Here is a 23830-nt window from a genome sequence, read left to right as displayed (position 1 = left end):
AAACATCCCCGTCCTTTTGCAGTATGCTGTGAAAGCATTCTATTGATACCAATGTATTTGCCCACAAATCTGTTTAACGTACGTATGGTGTTGGGTAGTGTTATCAATTATCTATAATTACATGTCTTATTTTAGAATTATAAAGAAGGCTTTTCGTATACAGTGAGAGAAACAAAGTTCATAACTTTATCTTGGTGCGCATTGAACATTTAATTTAGGCAGATTTATCTCTTTTTTCAATAATAATAGAATAAAATTAGTTATGAACAAGAATTTTATTCTCAAATTAATAAGTGAAACGTACTATTGCCCGAAACGCGAAAAGTAAATGCAGAAACTTAAATTGTTCACAGATTTTGTAAAGACATTTAATAATGTTTTCGCAACCACTCCCATTTCTGCTGCCATGTCTTATGATGTAGCCTACCATAGATGTAGAATGATTGAAAATATAAAATATTAAACATTTTTGGCCTATATGCCTTTAAGAGCATTTATGTTTTATTCATTGTTAAAAACATCTCCGTCCTTTGCATTATGGTGTGAAAGTATTCTATTTGATACCAGGGTATTTGCCCACAAATCCTGTTTAAGGTACATATAGTGTTGGCTAGTGTTATCAATTATCAATAATTGTATGTCTTATTTTAGAATTATAAAGAAGGCTTTTCGTATACAGCGAGAGAAATAAAGTTCATAACTTTATCTTGGTGGTCATTGAACATTTAATTTAGGCAGATTTATCTCTTTTTTAATAATAATGGAATAAAATTAGTTATGAACAAGAATTTTATTCTCAAATTAATGAGTAAAACGTACTATTGCCCGAAACGCAAAAAGTAGACGGAGAAACTTAAATTGGTCATTGATTTTGTAAAGACATTTGATAATGTTTTCGCAACCACTCCCATATCTGCTGTCATGTCTTATGATGTACGATAGATGTAGAATGATTGAAAATATAAAATATTAAACATTTTAGGCCTATATACCTTTAAGAGCATTTATATTTTATTCATTGTTAAAAACATCCCAGTCCTTTGCATTATGCTGTGAAAGTATTCTATTTGATACCAGTGTATTTGCCCACAAATCCTGTTTAACGTAGTACGTATGGTATTGTGGACTACATTTTGTCGAAATAAAGAAAAATCAATGCGTCCTATTTATGATTCATATATAAAAATTGGATGTAAAAGCTAAAGTTACGGCTCCATAATACGTTTAATACAGTATGTTGGGTTTTACAACGGAAAAGACTAATGATGGGTGATGAATGTTGTGATTGAAACAATAGTGACATTTTAGAAGGCCTGTCCTCTCCGTTTTTGTATAATGTGGATTGTGTTTTGTGTTTTGTGGGAATTAAAAAATAAAAGTCATGGATTGTTTTTATAAAAAAATATTTTTCGCGACGAAAATTTAAATGGACAGTGATCAAGTTATAGAATCCGGGGAAATAGTAGGCAGACAGCGCGAGAGAGAAGAGGGTAGGGGGTTGAAAAAGGGTGTCGGGGGTGAGTTTGATGCTTTTCACATATACACAATAATAAAAAAATTGTGAACGAATATAAAAGCTGGCATAGGCTTAATTTATTTGCGTATATGTATGTGTATGAAGTATGTGTGTTGAATAGCAATAGAGTAACTGGAATCAAAGGCTTAATGGACACATATCGAATAGTCGCACCCCCTCCACCACCCCACCCCCACCCCCGGCGTAAGAGGGATGGGAGCTATCATGAACGTCATCTCACACAATGCAGCGAATGCAGGCACGCTATAACATTGCACCATGTCCATCAGGAGCAGCGTGCGTATAACTGTCCGTTGGCAGCCTATAACATATTTAAAGTCCACGCAATCTGTTGCCACTTTTGTTTTTAAAAATATTCTACATCACACATTTCTGTACCTCTCAAAAGTTACAACGGGATGCATAAAAATTATATATGGGCTATACAGTATGTCAGTGGGGGTGCATTTAGTGTCCCATAAGGGATTTTATGGGGAGAAAAATGCTCTTGGCATTAATCGTCTTTTCTTTATAGTGAAATAATAAAGTGCTTCAAGACGATAAGAAATTATGTAACATAAACTAAACGCTGTACGTGAAGATCTTCCTGATGACTATGCGCCTCTATCCTCCGAAATATCCAAGGTGTTATCCGCTGGTTGGAATTCTGGCTAGGAGTGAAATAAATGACAAATAAAATATTCAAATATTCTTGTCTAATTCAGTTAAATCTAGTCTAGTAGTCACTGTTCAGTCAAGTCTAGTCTAGTCAAGTGTTATCCAGTCCATTATATATATTTTGATGTACATATGATATTTCCACGCAGATATTCTGCGTCATCACATGATGAAAGAGAGATGGAACGGAGAAAAATTCTCTCCGGCACCGGGATTTGAACCCGGGTTTTCAGCTCTACGTGCTGATGCTTTATCCACTAAGCCACGCCGGATACAATCCCGACGCCGTTTAGAATCGTCTCAGATTAAGCTCCATCTCTTGGTTTCCCTCTAGTGGCCGCCCTCTGCACTACGTCATAGATGTCTATGAACGCAGGACCGAAGTCCATACATGTGTTGAGGTGCACTCAGATGAGTGACTGTTTGGCCGGGATCCGACGGTATGGGCGCCGTCAAATCCCGGCGCCGGAGAGAATTTTTTTCCGTTCCATCTCTCTTTCATCATGTGATGACGCAGAATATCTGCGTGGAAATATCATATGTACTTCGGTACATCAAAATATATATGATATGCGTAATAAATCACTTTGTGATTTAAAGACGGCGCCCATACCGTCGGATCCCGGCCAAACAGTCACTCATCTGAGTGCACCTCAACACATGTATGGACTTCGGTCCTGCGTTCATAGACATCTATGACGTAGTGCAGAGGGCGGCCACTAGAGGGAAACCAAGAGATGGAGCTTAATCTGAGACGATTCTAAACGGCGTCGGGATTGTATCCGGCGTGACTTAGTGGATAAAGCATCAGCACGTAGAGCTGAAAACCCGGGTTCAAATCCCGGCGCCGGAGAGAATTTTTCTCCGTTCCATCTCTCTTTCATCATGTGATGACGCAGAATATCTGCGTGGAAATATCATATGTACTTCGGTACATCAAAATATATATGATATGCGTAATAAATCACTTTGTGATTTAAAGACGGCGCCCGTACCGTCGGATCCCGGCCAAACAGTCACTCATCTGAGTGCACCTCAACACATGTATGGACTTCGGTCCTGCGTTCATAGACATCTATGACGTAGTGCAGAGGGCGGCCACTAGAGGGAAACCAAGAGATGGAGCTTAATCTGAGACGATTCTAAACGGCGTCGGGATTGTATCCGGCGTGGCTTAGTGGATAAAGCATCAGCACGTAGAGCTGAAAACCCGGGTTCAAATCCCGGCGCCGGAGAGAATTTTTCTCCGTTCCATCTCTCTTTCATCAGTCCATTATAGTTCAGTCTAACGTGATTATCTGTTCTAGTGTAATATTGGGTCCTCGGCATCAACCCCTTTGATTTGATAACCCCCCCCCCTTTGATTTGATTACCTGGTTGGGTTTTTCCGAGGTTTTCCCCAACCAAAAGGCAAATGCCGGGTAATATTTTAGCGAATCCTTGAACCTCACCTCATCTCACTACATCTCGCCAAAATATTGTAAAAAATTGCACAAAATTGTAAAAATTGTAGAAAATTACTAAATTGTAAAACTGTAAAAATTGGTAAAATTTGTAATTGTAATATTGTAAAATTTTGACTTGTTCCACATCTTAAAGCTTCATTGCTTATGTAAGATCTATGGATTAAAATAAATGAATGAATGAATTAGTCCTATTTAAGCCAGTTTAGTCTAATACAAGATAACTGAATCAATTTGCGTTCCTGTTCGTTTGGCTATCATCCTTGCATCTATCCATTTATAGATATATGAGTTTTACATAAGTCTATGTGGATAACTTACAGTTCATTGTGAGAGTTGTTTTCCTATAAGGCTAAAGTTAAAATATAGGCCTACTTAGTTTATAGGTCTTAGTCAAATGACTTATCTTAAATAATTAAAAATTAATGTCACAATATATAATAATTTGTTTTTAACATTCTTGTTGCAAACGTTATCTGGCATCTTCAGATAATGTAATACAATATCTAAACACATCTGTGCAATATCAATTGAATTTATTATATTATAATAGAATTGAGATTGAGATAAATCATGTTAATTATTGACAATAAAGATTAAATTAAAATGTGTTTACTTAAAATATGTAGCACTTATTGTTATAAGTTAAAATTATTACAATAATTAGTACATACGCAGTTTCATTGTATCATGTCATATCTTAATACTATGTTATGGTATGTTATTGCATGTGATGTTCAGATAAAATCGTGGGCCTTAGTTATAATTAGTTTAATAAAATGACTTAGGATATTAACACGAATGACCTAGCAAGGGTTCGAACACATAACTTTGTCTTGGACATACCCTGCTATCTATTGCTTTGAATATGAACATATGACCATGCCATTTTCCGATATCAGAGGATAATTGCTATCTTACTGTATAATTAGAGCCCGCATGTTTGGCAAAATGTCTTTTTACTTGGTGGAAGCAAATCGTTATTTGCATAGATATAAATGTGACTTAGAGTAAATCAAAGTCATACGACTAATTTTTATTTTGCCTATTTTGCCTTTTAAATGTGTTTCTTACTAAAAAAAAAAGTATTTTTTTTTTTGTCATTTTAAAGCACTATTTCTTGTTTATTTGGAATTTTCTAATTAATTGTAATGTAATGTGTATGACATTTAAATATTTGAAACACTGACCAACTTTACTAATAATAATAAATAAAAGTAATTTATTTCGGTGCTTAATCTACTAATAGTCGTGCTTTAATACTATTGGTGTAATATGAATAATGATCGACAATCCACAGTTACAAATATAATATTGTCGTGTCTTCACGATAGCAACAATCAGCTTTATAATTTTAAATATTAAGCTCGTTCTCATAGAAGTTGTCACGTAGCATTTCCAATAAAATTGTTTGCTTTCATATTTTCAAATTGACTCTTACAAATTTGTGGTACACGTGTTTATTATTGTAGGAGAAAGGAATTTGAGTGAGGAACAGTCAGTTATTGTCGGGTGACAGAAGGTTAGCTAGAATGTCTAAATTGAGTAAACCATTGAAAAGTAAACTTCATGCTTACGTTAGTGAATTTGGTACCCGTGGGTTTCCAACCGATGGAACAATAATTTTGTTATGTAAGGTTTATGAATCGAGGAGACGGCCTCCAGATACGGAGGGTAGCTGTGAATATATTGAATAAGCAGTCGCGGACAGCCGATGAGGGTTGGTCCTCCAGCTTTGGGGTTGGGCGAAGGGCTAACAACCCATTACCGTAAAAAACAGCTTGTTACGAAACCTTCAAATAAGCCTCGGAATGGAACTGATTCTCTTGCATATAGAGTGTTAGTTGGGAGGGAAAAAGACCTTTGGGGAGGCCGAGGCGTAGATGGGAAGATAATATTAAAATGGATTTGAGGGAGGTGGGATATGGTGATAGAGACTGGATTAATCTTGCTCAGGATAGGGACCAATGGCGGGTTCCTTGAAAGCTAGTAAGTAAGGTTTGTTAAAAGACAGTTCATCAGAAAAAAAGTATTTTATAAATCAACATGTGTCACCTACGAAGTGGAAATGTGAGTTATGTTGATATAATTTAAATTTATTTCTAAAATATATTGTCTTTTTAAAATGTATGCTTTTCAAAGATCATTGTGTGCCTTTTTTACGTTTTTATTGCCTTTTTTGTTTGCCTATTTTAACTGTTATAAATGCCTAAACGTCCAGGCTCTACTATAATATTTTTCTTCTTCACATGGTCGGCTGAAGGCAGCCCCAGTTCCTAATCTGGAAACGTAATTTCTGCTCCATAGCCGAGCAGAGTTCTTCAGTGGAAGGTCCCGTCCCTTTATGAGAATATAATGGTTTCATTTTGAGAAATGAATCGCAGACGGGGAACAATCGTTTTAATATCGCAGTAGTACCTTGTAAGACATGCGGGCTCTTATTATCTTAATCTGATGTCTTTTATATGCCCTCATCCTCTTCTTCTTTATTGCGCCATTCCCATGCAAGAAAGGAAATTGTCTGTGTCGCAGGACCACGAGATATTATGCCAGTTCGCTCTTCAAATTCTCATTTTAACAGTTGAAATCTACCACTGCAGGAGGGCTGACGTTACCTTAGTACCTTCCCTACTAAACGGGAAACCTCTATCACATGACCATAAGTGTAGTAAATCTATGCGAAATTTGTATATTTTACCGTAGGCAGCTTGATGTGTTGATAATTACGTCTACAAACGAAAACATCAATACATGAAATGTATGGTTTAAAAGTGTGATCACGGATTGCATTTCAAAATTAACTTATAATAATAATAATAATAATAATAATAATAATAATAATAATAATAATAATAATAATAATAATAATAATAATGTATGTATTTATTTACACTGCAAGTGGGCAAGCACCCGGTGGCAGTGGTATATACAATATAAACAATACACAATAATAATAATAATAATAATAATAATAATAATAATTTATTTAACCTGGCAGAGTTAAGGCCATACGGCCTTCTCTAACACTCAACCAGGAGTAAAAACTGCGTTACAAAAACACTACAAATTTACAAAGTACACTACGATTTTACACACAAAACTGAATATTTATAGCCGTTAAGGAAATACAGCGAAAGAGAGAATATTTTTTCTGTAAGAACTCGATAATTGTCTAGTAAAATCGGAACTTGGGGCATTTCTTCACACTACGAGCCCACACCTGTGGAGTAACGGTTAGCGCGTCTGGCCGCGAAACCAGGTGGCTCAGGTACGATTCCCGGTCGGGGCAAGTTACCTGGTTCAGTTTTTTTCCGGGATTTTCCCTCAACCCAATATGAAAAAAAAAATATATATGTAAAAACTCAATAATTGTCTAGTAAAATCGGAACTTGGGGCATATCTTCACACTACGAATCCACACTTGTGAAGTAACGGTTAGCGCGTCTGGCCGCGAAACCAGGTGGCCCGGGTTCGATTTCCGGTCGGGGCAAGTTACCTGGTTGAGTTTTTTTTCCCGGGGTTTTCCCTCGACCCAATATGAGCAAATGCTGGGTAACTATCGGTGCTGGACCCCCGGACTCATTTCACAGGAATTATCACCTTCATCTCATTCAGACGCTAAATAACTTAAGATGTTGATAAAGCGTCGTAAAATAACCTACTAAAATAAAAAGGAAATTCACACTACGTTGAGAAATGAACATATCCCCCGAAATTTATGCAAATAGAGTAAAACTGAAATATAATTTTTACGTAAACATTTTACTTGTTCCATAATTCTGCATGTGTTTCGTGGTTTATATCAAAATGAAGATTTTCATTTCGATAACATTCAAGAAGTTGAAGACTCCCAAGATGTCTGAAGGAGCACTAAACACATTGTTATATTAAGTTTTACTTAAGTTCGTTATCATTTTCATTGAATGAAATGTGTAATATTGTAAATTTTCTCTAATATTGGTAGAGTTTATTTTTTAATTTACATTCAATATTGACACAAAATATAACCATTTTTACTTCATTTTTTCAATATCGTTCAAGTAAATTGTTTTATTGTAACACAGGATGTAGGTGAAAGAGAATACGATATTTGAAAAAAAAAGTACTATTTCGTGTAAAGTGAAATACGTACATTTGATATTTTGAAGTTTAAAATTGATAGTAAAACACAATACTTTGACTAAAAATCATTCAACACAAACTGCTTATCGATTTCATATGGCAAAAATTATATCAATGATTTTCAGTAACTTTTCCAAATTTGTTTCTTTCTTTTCCTGAATCATAGATATCACCTGTTACATATTACACTCTTCCCTGATACTTTGGGAGTGCGGAAATCTCAATTTCTGGTGAGAGAGACTAGTACCATTAATATTAGGAGCCCCAGATATGGCTTTCCCACGAATAAATAATATAAGATTCTAATTACTACCACAATCATTAACCTTATTACGAAACCCAAATATAATTTAATATAGAAAAATTAATTAAAATTACAAATACACGTAATAAACCATATAAATCGGCATTAATTACCCAAAGTGTTATGTTAGTAAATGAGGACAACCACTAAAAACTCGATTTTTTTACGTGTGTGGAAAACTGTAGACAAATTTTGGTTGCAGAGCTCTCATTATGGGACAGAACACTTCTGTATGCCTTATATCTGTTACTATGTAACCATGCATTTACTTCCTTTGCAAAGAAAGGCACGCAATGGCTACAAACTCGACTTACTTGACGTATGTGAGAAACTGTAGATAAATTTTGGTTGGAGAACTCTTATTAAGGGACAGAAATCTTTTATATTCCCTATATCTACGCCATGTAACCCATGAATTTACTGCCTTTAAAAGAATATATATAATAGTACATTATGCAACGAGCCTATAATGGTACTAATTAAGACGCGAGTATGTTTATGAAACGAGTGCAAGCGAGTTTCATAATTTTCATACGAGCGTCTTAATTACCATTATAGGCATGTTTCATACGACTTTTTATGCTGGACCGTATTTTTAACTTGAAATTATTCATAAGTATTCATATTATTTTTATTTGACTGGGAAGCAGAAGTGACCTTATGCAATATCTCGTAAATTGTGAGATGTGCGCAGACGCGAAAGTATTGATTTTTTTCCGAGGAACAAATATCATTGACCTTGATATAATGTAGAGAGAAAAATGAACATTAATCTTCATATAACCTGGAAATTGATTTAGACATTGAAAAACGAGATGACAAATTGAATTTATTTGAATATTATTTACAATTAACGCTAATTATTATAGTAACAGAACATAACCTTCTGCGACAGTATTGGATTTCCAGCCTCCGTGACGTTTCGCTAGTTGTCTTTCGATTACATATCCGAGAATAATCGATAATTGCGCTTTCATATTGCTTTCTGATTGGTGGAAAACCTGAACTTTAATGAATAGGTGTACTTTAACGAGGTCCATTAAAGGGCTGCTACCAGGTGTATAATTACTACATTTCGGCATGGTCGAGCATAAATACTTTTCAGTTTTAAACTATCGCTGGTGACTTGACAATAAAAAAAAAGACACGGCGCCCCGGGTTCTATTTCCCTTTAAATAAAACCATGCCATAGGATGTCATGGTATTGAAATCCATCTCCATCACTTGAATTTGAGAATAACGAAAGAAAAACAAACATTCGTAGGCTACAAATAAAACAAGTACAGCAACTTTTTCTCAAATTTCACTGTAGAACTTTGGTATCTTTTGATTAAACGCTCTTATCTTATTGAGATATGGCGGTACAATTAAAGAATTACATTTTTTACATGAGCGAGTAACTGTCGGTAAATTTTGGGCGAAATGTTGTCATTAAGGGACAAGTTTTCTTTGTCTTCAGAATCCATAGTAATTGTCTGGGATCGAACTTCTGTTCCTTTTGATGTAAAGCTCTTGTCTCACCGAGCTACGACGGGGCCTTTATATTCTCGTGATGCTGGCCTGGAAGAAGATGTCCCTCTGCGTGGAGCTCTGGAAGTCGAGCGGTCTCTGTGTACAGGTGGAGAGAAGAAGCATCTCCCTCCCTTTCCCACTTGTAACTAATAGAACTTAGGTTAACTGCTCACTTCACTTTAATTTCGATATAAAAGTCGATTATGATCTCATTTCGTATGTACGCCTGTGTAATATGCAGAGCCGCCGATCTTTGTTGATATTCATGACTCTTAATTTACTACCATTACAAAAAAGTCTGTAATTGGCTAAATTGTATTCACTTTTCTCTATTATTGGAAAATTATCATCTCTCCCTTTCCTTTACGAATTGGTCGAAATTGTATTCCTAAATTCTTCATTTAAAATATACAGTATGAAGGGTTGTCGGGGGTGGGTGGGTGGTTTGAAGGCTTGTTGCGCCATCTTTCATCATATTCCTCGCCTCCTCTTTTCCCACATCCGCCATATTGCTTCGTTAAATTGGTCTCCCTCCTCCTCTCTCTCTCTCTCTGTCTCTCTGTTGACTGCCTTCAAAGTGTAACTTGATTAACGAATTCCATCTTTTGATGTTCGACTGTGAAATAATATGGCAGAACAGAACTTGCTTGCATTGTGCCCTATTATATATAACGGCGACTCTATTTCTAAATTGAAATTTCGATTGAATTCAATGTCGGTTGCTTGTAGATTCTGATAGGGAGGGAAAGGGGTCGGGGTGACTGAATATAAAAGCAAACGGGGACGCAAGACTTCATCGTGCGTTGTAGAAAATAGTCCTGGAGCTCTCTGAAAAAAGAAACATCAATCAAGCTTAAATAGAGTGGGGTAGTACCACATAATTAAGACATATTTGTTTTCTGTGCATCTCAGGTGACTCAGATTGAAACTTTTCTACCTATAAATCGAAAAAAATCTGGGTTTGATTCCCAGTAGCGATGTATAAATGTATGGTATTCTGATATTTCTTACTTATGCAGAAGATTACGTAAAAGAATATTTTTAAATTTGTTATTCTTAGTCGTATTTTATCCTCACTTTTTTACATATAGCTTAATTAGCTCTTTTTCAGTCCTCCCATCCAATATGACATTATTGCGTGGCGTAGCGATGTATAAATGTATGGTATTCTGATATTTCTTACTTATGCAGAAGATTACGTAAAAGAATATTTTTAAATTTGTTATTCTTAGTCGTATTTTATCCTCACTTTTTTACATATAGTTTAATTAGCTCTTTTTCACTCCCCCCATCCAATATGACATTATTGCATGGCGTGAAACTTAAAAAATTGGTTCAGATCCTTCAATTTTTTTTACATAAAATTATAATAGAAATCTGTTCAAAACCTATTGATTACGCTTCTAAACTCAACTTTTCCTGAATTAAAAATCTGTAATATTAAACAATTTCTACAAATATACTTTGTCGAATTATTATCATAAAAATCGCAGAGATTGTATACCTTTTACTTACATCTACAATACTAGACACAACTTAATTTACCATTAAGAGGGCAAAAATATTTTGTGCGAGATCGTGCGTGTTTGCTTGTTTTCCGCACAGAACCAATACGCGGTAAGTGTGAAATACCACATTCAGTATTCCCAACGTAACACACATAACAATTTCCCTCTTCTTACCGCTTAAGCGCGACATTCATTTTACTGCTTTAGGCTTTTAATATATTATTTTTAGAGACGTTTAACATAGTAATAATTATAAATTGGAAACTTACCACTGCAATTTCACCTAAATTGCAATGTTAATTATTGTTTTTAAATATTTGCAAAAATTAAGTAAAGTCTACTACTCCACGAAATTTACTGCATTCCTGATACAAGTAACAATAAGGAAGCCGTGACAAAATCAACAAGATTCCAGATGCCGAAGTTATTACTGCAACATCTTATGTAAATAATATTGTTAAAATATTAAAATGAAAAATAAATCATTACATAACCTTACTGTTTGTTTTAAGTTCGCATTTATAGACTGTGGGAAAAAAAGACAGACGTATATCACGGCCTGCTGGAGTATAGTAAACACAGAAAACATTTTATAGCAACAATGTTGAAGAAAAATATTTTGGTGTTCCGAAGTTGGCGTCATTAAACAGAAACCAAGATGGAGATTTCATTGCAACTAATTAGAAATTCCTCTTTCAGGTATGTAATAAACGATCTTCGCACAAAATAATGTACGATACACGAGCGGTATGTTTGTTTTCATGTTCTCGGAAATTAAAAAAGCTCGACTACGTTTCGCTTTTTCAATCTTTTCCTCGACCATGAAAACATCAACATACCGCTCTTGTAACGTATATTACTATTACAACAGCAGGTTTAAAACACTGTATTAGTCTAGGACCAAGATTACATAAGTCCATAATCAAAATGCACTCCGAATTTTAAAAATTTTGCATTAAGTTCGTTAAAAAATAAACATGTGTTTATAAATTAAATTTAAATCGATTCCGTGTCTTTATTCTTTGTTTTTTATATACGTTATATTTTTGTGCCTTAAGTTTTGTATTCCTTGTATGTAGACAGATACTATATACATCCGAACACGAACTTTGCTCATATGTGTGTTCCTGATTCTTTTAAAATCTTCTACACTCGTGCTAAAAAGAAAACCTTTTCGAATGTGTATCATACAATATTTTTTCTACGATATTACAGTTTTATTCATAATCACGATTTCATGGCCGTCTAAACCCACCATAATCAATAAAGCGGTTAAGAAAAGTTGAATGCAACTTTTTGTTACAATGAGTACAACGTAACTCCAGAAGAATTGTGGCTAAAATGTAAATATAAATATTAATTTTGTTTCTTAATTATGTTACGTGTAATATTTACGTAAAGAAAGATGGAGGTAACGCATTAATTTCTAACTGAATGAAGTTTGTACATTGAATATTACATTTCCTTTTGCAGTGCATAAAATGAATAGCAATGTGTAAAGTGATTACTTACTTTTTTGTACGATAGTGTGTTTTCTCGTTACAGCAATCGGCCGCCAAGATTGAAAGTTGATTTTACTGAATTCAGAGTTTCCAACCTAGATAAATGTGTTGAAATATTAGAAATAACTGCTTTAGAGTTGTAATGAAAATCACTGCCTTCTATATATGCTACAATCATACATTGCTTGTAAATTCATACACAAAACGTAGTGTTAATTAGTATTATTTATTTATTTATTTATTTATTTATTTACTTATTTATTTACTTATTTATTTATTTATTCTGGTGTAGTTAAGGCTATCAGGCCTTCTCTTCCACACCACCTGAAATACAAATGCAATAATAGAAATAAAAAGGAAATAAATACACTATAAACAAAGTAAAGCACACAAAATATACGCAGGTTGCAGTCACACAAACTTTAAATGAGTGATTAAGTATCATAATTAATTGTATCCTAACTATTATTAACTAACAAAAACAAGGAACTTGCAATTTTAATCCAGAGTAAAAAAAATCACAAATCAACACTTCTAGCAAACAATAGCAATAATTATACGAAACAAATCACTGAACTTTATTTAAACAATTCAAACTTCAGGTAATAAAAAGAAATAAAAATTATTTCAATCGAACACGAAATATTACAAATACCTGAATCATTTTTACTCCTTCACATTGAAGTTGATGGTAAAGTTTGTACGTTGGTCAGACTGCTAACCTTCAGTCAGCTGTTCATAGTGTAATGTACGTACAGTGTATTAAGATTAAAAAAATATATATATATTATTATTATTATTATTATTATTAATATTATTATTATTATTATTATTATTATTATTATTATTATTATTATTATTATTATTATTATTCAAAAATCCTATCGTGTAAAAATAATGTACAATACACTTAAGTGAAGTGCATTACAAAAAATGCAACTTTGCGCACTGTCGTAGAAAAAAAAAATTAATTAAAGAGCTTATTTTCTAGATTTCGTCCTCAAACGAAGGACATTAACAGAAAATTGTCATGTGAACTGGGAAGACATAATTTGCAATCCCCGAACATTATAATGTACAGTGCAACTTTCTACCCTTGTTCCTCTTACACAGCCTCCTAGCCTTGGGGTTTATTCCTTGCACGGTTGAATAAATACATTGTTGATGGAGTGAGAGTCTGTTACGTACGAGGAATTTCTGTATGAAGTATGTAAAATATATTTAGCAGTTTAGATGACGGAGAAATCGGCGCGGTGAAATTTTCGAGTCTACAGAGCAGTAACTTTATTAATAGCAACGGGAAAATTGTTGGGACAATTATCTTCTCTCGCCTATTCTATTTTACCGCACTGTAACTTAGCAACGCTGTATTCAGATTAAGTCTGTGGTAACCGCATCTTCGCATTTGCCTTCTCGCCGCTTGGCACTCTGGAGGAAGTTATCTATCTTTGCGCTGAACAAAATTTAGAGTAAAATTTCGATCATTTATAAATATATTGGTATTTTATTGAATGTGATTCATTTTACCATACGATAAAAACAATCGTGGATAGGTTCTTAACTTAACATAAGAAAGCTACTGTATCTCGAAAAAAATTTTACGATAGTACATAAAGTTGCATTTTGCCCACTGTTATCAGTGCCTAAAGTAAGCCTTTAAAACACTAGTGAGTAAAAAAGTATGCCGTCACTTTACACACTGGTATTCATTTTACGCACTGCCAAAGAAAATGCAATATTCAGTGTACAAACTTTATTCAGTAAGAAATTAATGTATTACCTCGATCTTTCATTACGTAAATAGTAAGAAATTTAACATTCATATCTACATTTTAGCCGGAATTCTTCTGGTATTACATACGTAGTACTCATTGCAACAAGAAGTAGCATTCAAATTTTCCTAACCGCTTTGTTGATAATGGCTGGGTTAGGCAGCCACGATATCGTGATCGTGAATAAAACAGGCTGTCTTTCCATGGATACTAATTTTAACGGTTCTAAGTTTAGACGGCCAAAAATCGTGATCTTATAACCTTTTCAACCTGAAGAAATATTTATTTAATGTAAAATTGTGGTATCGTAGAAAAAACATTGTATGATATACATTCGTAAAGATATGTTTCGACTCGTTTCACAAATTTTACACTCGTGTCAAAGAGAGAACTTTACGAACTTGTATCATAAATAGTTATCATTTATTCAATTTTATATTCTTTTCACTTATTCACTTAACACAGCAGTCATAAACCATTTTTCTAGGCCCTGAAAAATTGTCTTATTCTGCAAACCAATCTTTCGCAATATTTAGTGCTGCTTTATTCGGCGAAACTTATTTCCTTTCGATGTTTTCTTTTCTGAAATGGGTGATAGCCTGATGGGGATAGCAGAAGGGATGGAAAATAAATTCATAGCCAATTTCCGATAGAAAAACTTTGCGTCAAAGTTTTTTCTCTCTCATAAACACTCTCCTTTATTAAGTGTAAGCAAAGTGTCGAATTTTTGTGGATTATTATACAACCTACTTATCTTTGCTGAAACTATTCACACAATTTCTGGGGCTATATGCAACAACAAAATAATTTCTTTCATATTAGGAAATTCATTATTTATTATGTTTCTTTCTTCTTTAATGTTTTAAATAACGTTATATTGTACATGTTTATTGTATTCAGGGTCCTTGTGGTCACTCAAATTCTTTGAGTTGATGTCTTTAATGAATAAATAAATAAGATTTCGGAGTTTCGTAAATCACTATATAGCATTCCTTTCTATTTTTAAAAGCACTCTACTTTGGTAAATCAGTACAAAGGATTTCAGCGCTTTTAGGGGTTCAGTATAATCAGTCACCCTTCCCATTTTACAAGCAGTTAGTTATATTTAAATTATATGAAAAGTTTTTGCAAAGTCCAGATCGTTTTAGACAATAGAGAAAATTGTTTCTTTCTTAGAAGGAGTTGACTTTGCTGAAACCGTAAGTAATTTTCCAGAGCTTAGTAGCGTACATGTAAATATCCTTCTTCTCTTAGAAGCAATTTACGTGTTCAAACGGTAGGATGATGTGACACAATCTTCGAGAATTTGTAAACTAGAATTTAAACTTACGTTTTGTGATAAAACAATCACATACATTTGGGAAAAGTTTCAATATCTTGTAAATTAAAATAAAAAAAATTCTTCGTCTCAGAAACAGGCTCCTTTCCTAGCGCTATGACAGAGTTATAACAAAAGTTTCATAGCTTTGTGAATTGAAATATATACTTTCTACAAGGGGCTCCTTTATTACAACTGTTGGCGAAGTTCTGGCAATTGTAGACTAAAATATGAACTTTCCCTTTCTCTAACAAGTAGCATACTTTACTAAAACTCAGGCAAAGTTGTACCTAGGGTTACGAAAATACGAAGATATTCAGATTTCAATGGAAGTTTTTCTGTTTTAAAAGCAGTATACTTTATTAAAACTGCAAATATAGTGACAGGAAAATTTTAAATGAATTCTGAAATACAATATACAGTAATTTTTCTTCTGTTCAAAGAAATTATTTTATTAAAACTTTAGACAAAATATAAAATTTTCTTCAGTCTGACAAACAGCCTGTTTTGCTAAACTGTAGGGAAAGTTTCGGAATCCTGTAGCCTACAACGTTTCCTCTCCTACAAGCTCATTTCCTTGTTACATCAGTACGAAAAGTTTTGAATTCCTCTAGGCTAAATTATAAATTTTCTCTCTCTCTCATAAACTTTCTGCTTACTAAAACTGTAGACGAAGTTTCGGAATATTTTAGCCTGTAATATCAAGTTGTTTACAAACGCTCCACTTTGCTAAAAGTGTAAGCGAAGTTTTGGAGAATTGTAAGCTAAGTTCTTTCAGTAAGCAAAGGTATGGAGCCTCGTAGGATATTTTGTTTCTGTTCTTTGAACAGTTACTTAGCTAAAACAATAGCAAAAGTTTTGTAGTCTTGTAGACTACAACATAAACTTCCTTTCAGTCTCTTAAACATTTCACTTTATTAAACTTATAGAAGTTTCGGAAATTTGTAGACTGCAATATTCACTTGTTTACAACAACTACAACTTTGCTAAATGTGTAAGCGAAGCTTGGGACCTTGTAGGCTACTTTCATTTTGTACCATGAACAGTTAACTTTGCTAAAACTATAAGCAAAGATTTGGAGCCTTTGGTTATTTTGATTCCTTTCTTTGAACAATTAACTTTGCTAAAGCTATAAACAAAGTTTTGGAGCCTTCTAGGATACTTTCTTTGCTTTCTCTGAACAGTTAACTTTGCTAAAGCTGTAAACTAAGTTTTGGAGCCTTCTAGGCTACTTCCTTTCCTTTCATTGAAGAGTCAACTTTGCTAAAGCTATAAACAAAGTTTTGGAGCCTTCTGGGCTAATTTATTTCCTTTCTTTGAACAGTTAACTTTGCTAACGCTAGAAACAAAGTTTTGGAGCCTTTTAGGCTACTTTCTTTCCTTTCTTTGAACAGTTAACTTTGCTAAAGTTATAAACAAAGTTTTTGAGCCTTCTAGGCTATTTTCTCTTCTTTCTTTGAACAGTTAAATTTTCTGAAGCTATAAACAAAGTTTTGGAATCTTCTAGGCTACTTTTGTTCCTTTCTTTGAACAGTTAACTTTGCTAAAGCTATAAACAAAGTTTTAGGGTCTTTTAGGATAATTTCTTTCAGTTCTTTGAATAATTAACGTTGGTAAAACAGTAGATAAAGTTTAAGCCTTGTGGAATACGTTCTGTCCTTAGAACAGTTAACTTTGCTAGAACGGTGGGCAAAGTTCTTGGAGTCTTTTCGGATACTTTCTTTCATTTCTTTGAACATTCAACTTTGCTAAACGGTAGGTAAAATTTGAAGCCTTGTAGGCTACTATCCTTCTGTTCGTTGAACAGTTATCTTTGCTGAAACATTGTGGGATGCTCGCTTTCATTTCTTTGGACAGTTAACTTTGCTTAACAAGGGTAGGTAAAGTTTTGAAACCTTGTAGTTTACTTTCTTTCTTGTAAACTGTCTACTTTACCGAAAGTGTAGGCAAAGTTTCGGAGTCATGTAGTCTGCAATAAATTTTTATTCACAAATACTATACTTTATTCAATATCATTAAAACTTCAGACTATAATGTAAGCAATTTTTATTCTTCTGAAGCAGTCAACTTCGTTAAAACATCAAACTTAAATTTCTGAGCCTTGTATCCTACAACATAAGCTATTTTTCTTCTCAAGCAATCAACTATGTTAAAAACTCAGACTAAATTTCAGAGCCTTGCAGTCTACAACATACACTATTTTTCTTCTTCTCAAGGAGTCATTCTTTTTTAAAACTTCAAGCTAAATTTCTAAGCCTTGTAGTCTGCAATGCAAGTTATTTTTGTTCCTCTCAAGCATTCAACTTTGTTAAAACGTCAGGCTAAAATTCTGAACCTACAATGTAAGCTATTTTTCTTCCTCTCAAGCAGTTTACTTTGTTAAAACTTCAGACTAAATTTTTTAGCTTTGTAGCCTACAACATAACCTATTTTTCTTCTCAAGAAGTGAACTTTTCTAAAACTTCAGACTAAGTTTCTGAGCCTTGTAGCCTAAAACATAAGCTATTTTTATTCTTCTCAAACATTCAACTTTCTCAAAATTTCAGACTAAATTTCTGAATCTTATAACCTACAACATAAGCTATTTTTATTCTTCTCAAGTAGTTAACTTCGTTAAAACTTCATGCTACATTTCTGAGCCATGTAGCCTAAAATGTAAGCTATTTTTCTTCTAAAACATTCGACTTTGTTAGAACTTCAGGCTACATTTCTGTGCGTTATAGTCTACAACATGAGCTATTTTTCTTCTTCTCAAGCAGTTAACTTTGCTAAAACGTCAGACTAAATTTCTGAGCCTTGTAGCCTACAACATAACCTACTTTTCTTTTTCTCAAGTAAAGTTTTCTAAAGCTTGAGGCTAAATTTCTGAACCTACAATGTAATTTTTTTTTTCCTCTCGAGCAGTTACTTTGTTAATACTTCAGACTAAATTTCTGAGCTTCGTAGCCTACAACATAACTTATTTTTCTCCTTTTCAAGCAGTATTTTTTTTAACTTCAAGCTAAATTTCTCAGCTTCGTAGTCTGCAATGTAAGCTGTTTTTCTTCATTTCAAGTAGTCAACTTTGTTAAAACTTCAGGCTATAGGCTACAGTTGTAAGCCTCGCAGCCTACAATGCAAACTATTTTTTCAAGCAGTCTTCTGTTAAACCTTCACACTAAGTTTTGGAGCCTTGTAGTCTACAATATCAACTTCCTTTCTCTCTTCACAAGCAGCCTACTTTGCTAAAACTGCAGGCAGAGTTTCGGCGGCGTCGGCCTTTGTGCCGTCTCACATTTTAATTGTGCGTCACTACTGAAACGTAAAACAGTTGTTCGCCGCGACGCCGGCTATTAGCCCGGTGTAATGGTAATAATGAAGTCGGGCCTTTGAAGTCGGACCATTACCCCTCGTAACACGGTTACTACGTATTCCTGACGCCCCGCCGTTTTGTTTTGCGACCAAGACAGCGTCTCCCTCCACCAAACTACCCCTTTCCTCAACCCTCTGTTGGTCAGCGTCGTATCCTGTTCCTCTGTCCGTGGAATGCCAGTGAAGTATCTTATATGCAGACCTATGCGAGCTGGGCTTTATTGCTGTAGAAAACATTCCAAGAGATTCTTGAGCATCTAAGAAGATTTATGTTACAGTTTGTGGCCCACAAAATAAAAATCGTTTCTATATTCAGTCAGCAAGTGAAATAAATTTTTATTGAGTCAGTACAGTACAGTAGTTAGAAAATTTCGATTTTGCTACTATGAATAAAATTTTGACATGTTTTTTTACAAGCTTGAAGTAAATTATACAGAATCATTTACGAGGATTTACTGTCCCTTTCGGAGCTTATTTCGAACACATTTTGAGCAAAAATGTCATATAAACATTTGTCCTAATCTCAATATTTGTCAGAATTACACTAATTTGAAGTTGTTTGTAAAATACCATTATTCTTGAGTTTTAAAGGTAAAAGAATATTACAAATAAATAATTAACTATTCAGGAGTACCAGTTATTTAATTAGCTAGTATTCTAAAAGCTAAAAAGTGTTGTGAATTCCATAGTTGCTTCGTACAGAAATGTTTTTTCTTCGATTTTTAAATACAAAATTACATTTTCTTATGCATTTATCACAACAATTGTTACAAATGACGCCACTATTGTAAATATTTTAACACTGTACATTAGGATGCATAATTAAACTGTAAAGAATCAAGTTGTTACAATTTTTGTGATTTTATTTTATTGGGTTATTTTACGACGCTGTATCAACATCTCTGGTAATTTAGCGTCTGAATGAAATGAAGGTGATAATGCCAGTGAAATGAGTCCGGGGTCCAGCACCGAAAGTTACCCAGACAATTTTTGTGATAAGTGCCTAAGAATGACGTCATTTTTAGTTAAAAATTGTAAAGTAAAATCTGTAGAAAGCAATTAACAACACATTTTTAACTTCAGAGCACTAGCCAATTAAAGAAAAGATACTTCTGAATAGTTCATTGTCTATTTATAATATTTTTTACCTGTAAAATTAAATAAAAAAGGTATTTAGTAACAACTTCAAAGTATTGTAACATTGAAAATATTGCGATTGGGACAAATGTTTTTGCTCAGAAATAAGCTCCGTAAGTGACGGTAAATCCTCTTGAATCACCCTGTAACTTATACAATTGTAACTTTTCTGAACACAAAGACGCGATTTTTACTGGTCGCATAGTTGCATGTTTTTATCATGTTTTAGCATTGTCATGTTTGACAAAAAATGACCATGTTACAATAGTTTTAACAGTTCTGCAAATATTATTCACATGTTTTATGCCAATAATGGCAAGGGATTTTTGTTTCCATTTGTTTCTTATTCAACTGTCCGAAGACAGGTCTGAACCTCACAAATGATACCAAGAAGGCTCCATTTATGAGGCAACTAGGCCAGGAGATAATGGGGTAGGGTGGCCAGCTTCATTGCATACATCGCCGATTAGCTACATATTACATTAATCAGACTTCAGATGCATACAAACAATTTATTGTTCTTCCTCTGACACATACAGTCAAGTGAGATGTACTGCTTGATAATAATGTGCGTATCAGCCAGAACCTCTATCAGAGGAGTCCACACCTGTGGAGTAACGGTCAGAGCGTCTGGCTGCGAAACCAGGTGGCCCGGGTTCGAATCCCGGTCGGGGCAAGTTACCTGGTTGAGGTTTTTTTCCGGGGTTTTCCCTCAACCCAATACGAGCAAATGCTGGGTAACTTTCGGTGCTGGACCCCGCACTCATTTCACCGGCATTATCACCTTCATATCATTCAGACGCTAAATAACCTAGATGTTGATACAGCGTCGTAAAATAACTCAATAAATTAAAATCTATCAGAGGATGTGTTTCTGTTTGGTTATTTATTTCAGAGTTATTTCCTTAGAAATATTTTGTATTTACATGTAATTTGAAAGTAATTGGATTCGTAGTAAGTTGCAAAAACACAAGGACAAGAATGTCAGGAATACTGCCGGATTAATGCTGATCGGTCTCACCTTCACCCCCCTTTACCGCTACCAAATATGTGTCACTTAAAAGAGGTTCCAATCCCTCTATTACCAGGTAGTAGGCCTAATTCATGAACAGTCAGCGACTCTGTTAACACAATTGTAAAAGAATTAGTCACGCAGAGGACAGAAGTTGGTCCTTTTTCACGAAAACATTTTTGTAGAATCATAAATAAAATGTTTTCTAATTAATTTCGAATATTGAGTTTGTTGGAAGAGCACTTCATAATCAAATTATTTAGCCGAAACTTTGTAAATGCACAGTTTTTATCTGGTGATGCAAATTTTTCATTCTACTTCAATATCTGGTAATTTCATCACTATATAATTTTATTATCCAAAGTTTAATTTGTACTTAAGTAAAACGAAAAATCTATCTTTATTCTTAACTTCCTTAATAAATTGTCTAGCCTTTATTAATCAGATGATCAGGCCGCACTTTAATAATAATAATAATAATAATAATAATAATAATAATAATAATAATAATAATAATGTAATCACAAACGCAATGAAGATGTAATGGAAGAATTACAACTAGAACCTGTAATTAATCACGTAAAACATTATCGGAACAACTGGAGCAATCATCTGCATCGCATGCGTAGAGATAGAATCCCAAAAGGCATGCTCCACTATCGTCCAAACGGGAAGAGATGTCTCGGTTGTCCAAAAAAGCGCTGGATTGAAAATTCAACTGTGAGATCGTAACAGGCCATTTGGCCTAATACTTGAAGGGAAGAAGATGATGATGATGATATTATTATTATTATTATTATTATTATTATTATTATTATTATTATTATTATTATTATTATAAGAGTAGCGTGTGTACGTATCTTGGCATGTCAGGTAGCGCTCTTGTCGGAGGCGACGTCATTATTAAGGCTTGACACAGAGACCGCCCGATATCCCAAGCACCGTCATTTTATATATCACAACATCGACCTGGTCACCATCCCTCTCCCTTACCCCCGCCTCTCTCTCTCTCTCTGTGATCACTTCGTTGAACAAAACGCTTTTTTTGTGTTCAATTATTATTTCAACTCATGTTTCTGCTCCAAAAGGAAAACCACAGGTAATGGTCCGAGCTCTATAGGTTAGAGGGGTAGGTCGTATATGCTCTCCGTTTCCCACTCTTATTTAATTTCATCCCTCCTACTCCTCCACACACACTTCACCCCTTTAACTTCACACCCCCTCTTTCTCTCACCCCTTTTAAACCCTCCTTTTACCTCCTATACAATTTTCAGAGTGTGCTTTGCTCTGGGTTTCAGCTTTCACATGTAATTCACAGATGAGATGACATATGGGGGTTGAGGTATATAGAGAGAGATTGAGAGCGAAGTGGAAATGGTGTTTCCTTTGCCGAAAGCTTCAGTCGTTCAACTGCCTCCTACTCTTCTGCACAGTCGATATTCCCCTCCTACCTTCTCTCTCTCCACGACTCTGTCTCTGTCCCCTATTCCCCTCTGGAAACGTTCGTCTCTTGCCTGGCATATAGGCAACCCTTCCTGCTCGGTGGCAGGCAGGCAAATCAGAGACTATACTACAGGGGCCTATAATGTAATGCATGCGCCATACAAAAGGCAATGCGGCGTTCCATTGTATTCGGGGTGCTGACGGTAAATGACACCCAGTGTTTGCAAATCCAATACAAGCCAAGTAATCTGCAACATCACGACAACTCCGCCATCTACCTATTTGTTAGGTTGAGGCCTACTTTACAGGGTGGTGATGACGACAATGATGTTAATGGTGATGATGATGATAATGACAGTAATAACAATATTGAATATGGACTAGTAATACAATTGGACATAGATAACCAGACACCACACTTCTGAACGAAATTAACAAGAAGATGTTTCTGTGGGCCATAGTCATCCAGACACGAATATACTGAATTAGCTATTTGGATCGCTCAGTTTTGTAGGTTAACTGATACACAAATCTTATTAGTAGTCCTATAATCAACGAGTATACTTCCTCATACTTTTCAGGAGTCCTTTAACGGAAATTGTATGTGAACGGATAGAAATAAAATTATCCTACTATATGCTAAATTTTGAAGTAGGCCTCCATATTAGACTAGCCCAGAAATTTTAGGTGACCATAAAGATCCTGAAGTCGACACGGGTTGGCGAGTTGGTATAGCTCTGGCCTTCTATGTCCAAGGTTGCGGGTTCGATACCGGGCCAGGTCGATGGCATTTAAGTGTGCTTAAATGCGACAGGCTCATGTCAGTAGATTTACTGGCATGTAAAAGAACTCCTGCGGGACAAAATTCCGGCACATCCGGCGACGCTGATATAACCTCTGCAGTTGCGAGCGTCGTTAAATAAAACATAACATTTTAAGATCGTGAATTACAGAAAACATACAGACTGTACGGTAAGTAATGTCGTTCATTCCAGGGGATTATTCTTTGAGATATTTCAATCATAAAAGTTAAATTTGTTTTTGCATCCTTTTCAAGATAAAAATCGTTTTATACGAAACCTTTCCTATCGTGTTTTCGGAAAGCCATTGACTGCATTGTCGGCCTCGGTAGCTTAATTGGCATATCGCTGACCTTCTGTGCTCGAGGTTGTGGGTTCGATCCCGACCCAGG

At 34.6% G+C, this 23830-nt stretch overlaps 1 protein-coding gene across 5 annotated transcripts in view; it reads left to right on the top strand.

Annotated features, from left to right (window-relative positions):
* dac (dachshund family transcription factor) overlaps window positions 1-23830 on the top strand; it is a 1230461-nt gene that overhangs the window by 968336 nt on the left and 238295 nt on the right. The window lies entirely within an intron of this gene.

This window comes from Periplaneta americana, chromosome 2 (assembly GCF_040183065.1).
Source record: "Periplaneta americana isolate PAMFEO1 chromosome 2, P.americana_PAMFEO1_priV1, whole genome shotgun sequence".
NCBI classification, from domain to species: Eukaryota; Metazoa; Arthropoda; class Insecta; order Blattodea; family Blattidae; genus Periplaneta; species Periplaneta americana.
This window is presented reverse-complemented; position numbering and strand designations above follow the sequence as displayed.